Here is a 7,500-nt window from a genome sequence, read left to right on the forward strand (position 1 = left end):
CCAAAAGTGGCCCACTTGGCACTCCGATCCGAGTCGTTTGCTCGCGGCTTCAGCATATCAAGCAAGCCGGAGATCTCACCCATTTAAAGTTTGAGAATAGGTTGAGGTCGTTTCGGCCCCAAGGCCTCTAATCATTCGCTTTACCGGATGAGACTCGTACGAGCACCAGCTATCCTGAGGGAAACTTCGGAGGGAACCAGCTACTAGATGGTTCGATTAGTCTTTCGCCCCTATACCCAGCTCCGACGATCGATTTGCACGTCAGAATCGCTACGGACCTCCATCAGGGTTTCCCCTGACTTCGTCCTGGCCAGGCATAGTTCACCATCTTTCGGGTCCCAACGTGTACGCTCTAGGTGCGCCTCACCTCGCAATGAGGACGAGACGCCCCGGGAGTGCGGAGGCCGCCGCCCCGTGAAGGGCGGGGAAGCCCCATCCTCCCTCGGCCCGCGCAAGGCGAGACCTTCACTTTCATTACGCCTTTAGGTTTCGTACAGCCCAATGACTCGCGCACATGTTAGACTCCTTGGTCCGTGTTTCAAGACGGGTCGTGAAATTGTCCAAAGCTGAAGCGCCGCTGACGGGAGCGATTATTCCGCCCGAGAGCATCCCGAGCCAACAGCGGCGCGGGTCCGGGGCCGGGCCAGGTAGGTCCGTCATCCGGGAAGAACCGCGCGCGCTTGCCGGGAGCCCGAGCGCCCAAAGGGGCGAATCGACTCCTCCAGATATACCGCCGGGCAGCCAGCCAGGACACCGGGGCTCTGCCCAACAGACGCGAACCGAGGCCCGCGGAAGGACAGGCTGCGCACCCGGGCCGTAGGCCGGCACCCAGCGGGTCGCGACGTCCTACTAGGGGAGAAGTGCGGCCCACCGCACACCGGAACGGCCCCACCCCGCGGCGAGTGGAAAGGCAACCGGACACGACCCCGCCGCGGATTGCTCCGCGCGGGCGGCCGGCCCCATCTGCCGAGGGCGGAGGCCAGTGGCCGGATGGGCGTGAATCTCACCCGTTCGACCTTTCGGACTTCTCACGTTTACCCCAGAACGGTTTCACGTACTTTTGAACTCTCTCTTCAAAGTTCTTTTCAACTTTCCCTCACGGTACTTGTTCGCTATCGGTCTCGTGGTCATATTTAGTCTCAGATGGAGTTTACCACCCACTTGGAGCTGCACTCTCAAGCAACCCGACTCGAAGGAGAGGTCCCGCCGACGCTCGCACCGGCCGCTACGGGCCTGGCACCCTCTACGGGCCGTGGCCTCATTCAAGTTGGACTTGGGCTCGGCGCGAGGCGTCGGGGTAGTGGACCCTCCCAAACACCACATGCCACGACAGGCGGCAGCCTGCGGGGTTCGGTGCTGGACTCTTCCCTGTTCGCTCGCCGCTACTGGGGGAATCCTTGTTAGTTTCTTTTCCTCCGCTTAGTAATATGCTTAAATTCAGCGGGTAGTCTCGCCTGCTCTGAGGTCGTTGTACGAGGTGTCGCACGCCACACCGCCAGCCGGCTGTGCACGCTACCGAGTAAGTACCGGTATGCGAACCGCCAGGCGACGGGCGCGCATCGCACGTTTAAGGAGACGCGGCCGGCCCCACAGGCGGCCACGACACTCCCAGGTCTGCGAAGCGGGGCAAACGCCGCGCGCTTCAGTATACGTAGCCGACCCTCAGCCAGACGTGGCCCGGGAACGGAATCCATGGACCGCAATGTGCGTTCGAAACGTCGATGTTCATGTGTCCTGCAGTTCACATGTCGACGCGCAATTTGCTGCGTTCTTCATCGACCCACGAGCCGAGTGATCCACCGTCCTGGGTGATCTTTTCGTAGTTTCCACTATCTCTTTCAAGACAGTTGCATAGGCGGGACTGAGGCGTGTGGCGGCCCCTGTTCCAGCGTTCAGTGTCCAACGGCCTCACGGCCGATGGGCGTCGTACGGCTCCACACCGGAGCGGACAGGCACTCGGGCGAAAGTCATTCAAAACCGGCGCCAGGCGCCAGGTGCCGCAGGCCAGCCGCTCCAGCGCTTCAGCGCTCGTACCACACAACATTGCCGTTAGTTTTGAGACGAACGCGTGGTTCCGCACGCGGCGCACAGCTACTGCGAGCCGTACAGGTAGCGTGTTGCGCGACACGACACGCACATCGAAAGACATGCAGTCTAGTCGGTAATGATCCTTCCGCAGGTTCACCTACGGAAACCTTGTTACGACTTTTACTTCCTCTAAATGATCAAGTTTGGTCATCTTTCCGGTAGCATCGGCAACGACAGAGTCAATGCCGCGTACCAGTCCGAAGACCTCACTAAATCATTCAATCGGTAGTAGCGACGGGCGGTGTGTACAAAGGGCAGGGACGTAATCAACGCGAGCTTATGACTCGCGCTTACTGGGAATTCCTCGTTCATGGGGAACAATTGCAAGCCCCAATCCCTAGCACGAAGGAGGTTCAGCGGGTTACCCCGACCTTTCGGCCTAGGAAGACACGCTGATTCCTTCAGTGTAGCGCGCGTGCGGCCCAGAACATCTAAGGGCATCACAGACCTGTTATTGCTCAATCTCGTGCGGCTAGAAGCCGCCTGTCCCTCTAAGAAGAAAAGTAATCGCTGACAGCACGAAGGATGTCACGCGACTAGTTAGCAGGCTAGAGTCTCGTTCGTTATCGGAATTAACCAGACAAATCGCTCCACCAACTAAGAACGGCCATGCACCACCACCCACCGAATCAAGAAAGAGCTATCAATCTGTCAATCCTTCCGGTGTCCGGGCCTGGTGAGGTTTCCCGTGTTGAGTCAAATTAAGCCGCAGGCTCCACTCCTGGTGGTGCCCTTCCGTCAATTCCTTTAAGTTTCAGCTTTGCAACCATACTTCCCCCGGAACCCAAAAGCTTTGGTTTCCCGGAGGCTGCCCGCCGAGTCATCGGAGGAACTGCGGCGGATCGCTGGCTGGCATCGTTTATGGTTAGAACTAGGGCGGTATCTGATCGCCTTCGAACCTCTAACTTTCGTTCTTGATTAATGAAAACATACTTGGCAAATGCTTTCGCTTCTGTTCGTCTTGCGACGATCCAAGAATTTCACCTCTAACGTCGCAATACGAATGCCCCCGCCTGTCCCTATTAATCATTACCTCGGGTTCCGAAAACCAACAAAATAGAACCGAGGTCCTATTCCATTATTCCATGCACACAGTATTCAGGCGGGCTTGCCTGCTTTAAGCACTCTAATTTGTTCAAAGTAAACGTGCCGGCCCACCGAGACACTCAATAAAGAGCACCCTGGTAGGATTTCAACGGGGTCCGCCTCGGGACGCACGAGCACGCACGAGGCGGTCGCACGCCTTCGGCTCGCCCCACCGGCAGGACGTCCCACGATACATGCCAGTTAAACACCGACGGGCGGTGAACCAACAGCGTGGGACACAAATCCAACTACGAGCTTTTTAACCGCAACAACTTTAATATACGCTATTGGAGCTGGAATTACCGCGGCTGCTGGCACCAGACTTGCCCTCCAATAGATACTCGTTAAAGGATTTAAAGTGTACTCATTCCGATTACGGGGCCTCGGATGAGTCCCGTATCGTTATTTTTCGTCACTACCTCCCCGTGCCGGGAGTGGGTAATTTGCGCGCCTGCTGCCTTCCTTGGATGTGGTAGCCGTTTCTCAGGCTCCCTCTCCGGAATCGAACCCTGATTCCCCGTTACCCGTTACAACCATGGTAGGCGCAGAACCTACCATCGACAGTTGATAAGGCAGACATTTGAAAGATGCGTCGCCGGTACGAGGACCGTGCGATCAGCCCTAAGTTATTCAGAGTCACCAAGGCAAACGGACCGGACGAGCCGACCGATTGGTTTTGATCTAATAAAAGCGTCCCTTCCATCTCTGGTCGGGACTCTGTTTGCATGTATTAGCTCTAGAATTACCACAGTTATCCAAGTAACGTGGGTACGATCTAAGGAACCATAACTGATTTAATGAGCCATTCGCGGTTTCACCTTAATGCGGCTTGTACTGAGACATGCATGGCTTAATCTTTGAGACAAGCATATGACTACTGGCAGGATCAACCAGGGAGCTGCGTCAACTAGAGCTGAGCAGCCGGCCGCCCGGGAGTGTGTCCCGGGGGCCCGCGCGAACACGCAAGCGTCCGCTCAATTATTCTGCAAACAGGAGGAGGCTGAGCTCCCCTGCACAACACACCTCGAAACCCTCTCAGGTCCCGGCGGCGCGCAGCGCCGTCCTAAGTACTTGGTCGGGTTCGAGAGAGGCGCAATCGCCCGGAGTTAGGCGAGTAGACGCTTTAGGTGCGACCACCCGTGCTCCCAACTGAGCTTGCCGCTGCCGACAGAGGCCCGGGAGCGTGCTGTCGTGGCATTGCCGGCGGGAGACAACACGCGCCACCTACGGTGACCGGCAGCTCCAACGCCAGCGCCACAGAAGGACAAAAGCCCTACTTGGGTGCCGAAGCGAACTCTCCCAGCACAGCGCACGCGCCAACACGTCCGCACAGCTGCGATACAAACCACCTGCGAGAACCGCTGGGGCGACCGAGCAGCAGACGGCGTCGCGGCGCCGAGCGCCGGGCGGCGGCGCATCCTCAGCGCACAAAGTCCTCAATCGGACCAGCACACTGCAGATGGCCACCGCGCTTCGCACCGGGCCCGCGAGGACCTACTTTGGCCGCAAGGCGCCGCGAGCAGGGGGCGCCGGCGCGCAGCTGCGCCGCCTGCCGCGTCCGTCGGCCGGCGCGCCTGCCACCGGCCGCCCCCACCAGCCGGCTGTAGCGCGTGCGCCCACGCACCGCGCTGCCAGCACGCCGGGCGGCCCCCCCTCACCGGCCGGGGACGGTCCCACCCAGCCACCGCCGCGTATCGCCTCACACCCAGATCCCCTTTCACGTTCGTGGGCATGGTGGGTCCCCTTTCACGTTCGTGGGCATGGTGGGTATCCCTGAAACAACCGGTTAATAGCTCGACCGATCGTCGCCAACACTGATTCACCTCTAGCGAGAACAACCGCACCACAACGGGTTACCGGTTGTTCATTTGCGTAACGTCACCAGCAAACGTACACGTCCATCGCCATTTGCAACGAGTATTGCATGCCTGTGTCAGGTGTCACAACACACTACGTCTGCCCACATAGACGCAACAACATGTGCACGCCTAGAGAACACGTGGAAGGTAGACCCCGTACGTATGCGGTGTCCATTGCGCGAACGACTGTCAGCCCGCCTCTGCAGCATGTCGCAGATGTGGAACGCGGTGCAACATGCTATCACGGTGTGTGAGAAGAGACGACTACGTCCGAATACACGCTCCACTACATCAACAGACTGCTCATGCTGATCGCCATCCAGGGCGTCCGTTCCTCCCACACGTCTGTATGGCGTACCACACTGCAATCCAGCTCTTATAGGGAGACGACACGTAGCTGCGTGCACAATATTTGGACTGTATGGTCCGCCGTTGCTAGGCGCTGTCGTCATACGGTCACATGGGCCACGATGTATCATTCAGTACATACGGAGCAATGTGCAGTACAGTTTGTGGGTTTTGCGTACATCGGCGGACAGGTGACAGGCCGTACCACAACGTAGGCTGAGTACGTCGGCATGCGAAGGGCATTGAACATGCAAACTTCTCACCGACCAGCTTGCGAAGGCAGGGGGGAAGGGGGGGGGCATGTACGTCCTGCTGCTATCCACACTACAGTGTATAGCAGGAGCATGTGGAAAGTCAGCAACACCTGCAAGGTGTTTAACATGACGCGATACACAGGGGACCGGGCAGTGCGAGTAGCGAACTATATTGCGAGGGTTGCGGTTAGGCAACACTACACTACTTTAACGGGTTGCATAACAATTACAGAGCAGGTTCAGCGACAACGTGCGTCAGGTTAAGGTGCAATATAGTTTAGGTTACGGCGCACTTTAGGTTAGGTTAAGGCACATTATAGGTTAGGTTAAGGCACAACATGGGTTACGTTAAGGCACAACATGGGTTACGTTAAGGCACAACATGGGTTAGGTTAAGGCACAACATGGGTTAGGTTAAGGCACAACATGGGTTAGGTTAAGGCACAACATGGGTTAGGTTAAGGCACAACATGGGTTAGGTTAAGGCACAACATGGGTTAGGTTAAGGCACAACATGGGTTAGGTTAAGGCACAACATGGGTTAGGTTAAGGCACAACATGGGTTAGGTTAAGGCACAACATGGGTTAGGTTAAGGCACAACATGGGTTAGGTTAAGGCACAACATGGGTTAGGTTAAGGCACAACATGGGTTAGGTTAAGGCACAACATGGGTTAGGTTAAGGCACAACATGGGTTAGGTTAAGGCACAACATGGGTTAGGTTAAGGCACAACATGGGTTAGGTTAAGGCACAACATGGGTTAGGTTAAGGCACAACATGGGTTAGGTTAAGGCACAACATGGGTTAGGTTAAGGCACAACATGGGTTAGGTTAAGGCACAACATGGGTTAGGTTAAGGCACAACATGGGTTAGGTTAAGGCACAACATGGGTTAGGTTAAGGCACAACATGGGTTAGGTTAAGGCACAACATGGGTTAGGTTAAGGCACAACATGGGTTAGGTTAAGGCACAACATGGGTTAGGTTAAGGCACAACATGGGTTAGGTTAAGGCACAACATGGGTTAGGTTAAGGCACAACATGGGTTAGGTTAAGGCACAACATGGGTTAGGTTAAGGCACAACATGGGTTAGGTTAAGGCACAACATGGGTTAGGTTAAGGCACAACATGGGTTAGGTTAAGGCACAACATGGGTTAGGTTAAGGCACAACATGGGTTAGGTTAAGGCACAACATGGGTTAGGTTAAGGCACAACATGGGTTAGGTTAAGGCACAACATGGGTTAGGTTAAGGCACACCATGGGTTAGGTTAAGGCACACCATGGGTTAGGTTAAGGCACACCATGGGTTAGGTTAAGGCACACCATGGGTTAGGTTAAGGCACAACATGGGTTAGGTTAAGGCACAACATGGGTTAGGTTAAGGCACAACATGGGTTAGGTTAAGGCACAACGTAGGTTAGGTTAAGGCACAACGTGGGTTAGGTTAAGGCACAACGTGGGTTAGGTTAAGGCACAACGTGGGTTAGGTTAAGGCACAACGTGGGTTAGGTTAAGGCACAACGTGGGTTAGGTTAAGGCACAACATGGGTTAGGTTAAGGCACAACATGGGTTAGGTTAAGGCACACCATGGGTTAGGTTAAGGCACACCATGGGTTAGGTTAAGGCACAACATGGGTTAGGTTAAGGCACAACATGGGTTAGGTTAAGGCACAACATGGGTTAGGTTAAGGCACAACATGGGTTAGGTTAAGGCACAACATGGGTTAGGTTAAGGCACAACGTAGGTTAGGTTAAGGCACAACGTAGGTTAGGTTAAGGCACAACGTGGGTTAGGTTAAGGCACAACATGGGTTAGGTTAAGGCACAACATGGGTTAGGTTAAGGCACAACATGGGTTAG

The 7,500-nt window shown here is 55.6% G+C and overlaps 3 non-coding genes across 3 annotated transcripts in view; all 3 read right to left on the bottom strand.

Moving 5' to 3' along the window:
* Positions 1-1,468, bottom strand: part of LOC126447594 (large subunit ribosomal RNA) — a 4,222-nt gene extending 2,754 nt beyond the window's left edge. The window contains exon 1 of the ribosomal RNA XR_007583793.1: positions 1-1,468. This exon is cut by the window's left edge and continues 2,754 nt beyond it. This is a non-coding gene — a ribosomal RNA (large subunit ribosomal RNA).
* Positions 1,469-1,656: 188 nt separating this feature from the next.
* LOC126447576 (5.8S ribosomal RNA) lies at positions 1,657-1,811 on the bottom strand. The gene has a single exon (XR_007583777.1). It is a non-coding gene; the product is annotated as a 5.8S ribosomal RNA (ribosomal RNA).
* A 351-nt stretch (positions 1,812-2,162) lies between these two features.
* On the bottom strand, positions 2,163-4,071 carry LOC126447587 (small subunit ribosomal RNA). The gene has a single exon (XR_007583787.1). It is a non-coding gene; the product is annotated as a small subunit ribosomal RNA (ribosomal RNA).
* Positions 4,072-7,500: the final 3,429 nt, after the last annotated feature.

The sequence above is a fragment of the Schistocerca serialis genome, unplaced genomic scaffold, assembly GCF_023864345.2.
Source record: "Schistocerca serialis cubense isolate TAMUIC-IGC-003099 unplaced genomic scaffold, iqSchSeri2.2 HiC_scaffold_513, whole genome shotgun sequence".
Classification (NCBI taxonomy): domain Eukaryota; kingdom Metazoa; phylum Arthropoda; class Insecta; order Orthoptera; family Acrididae; genus Schistocerca; species Schistocerca serialis.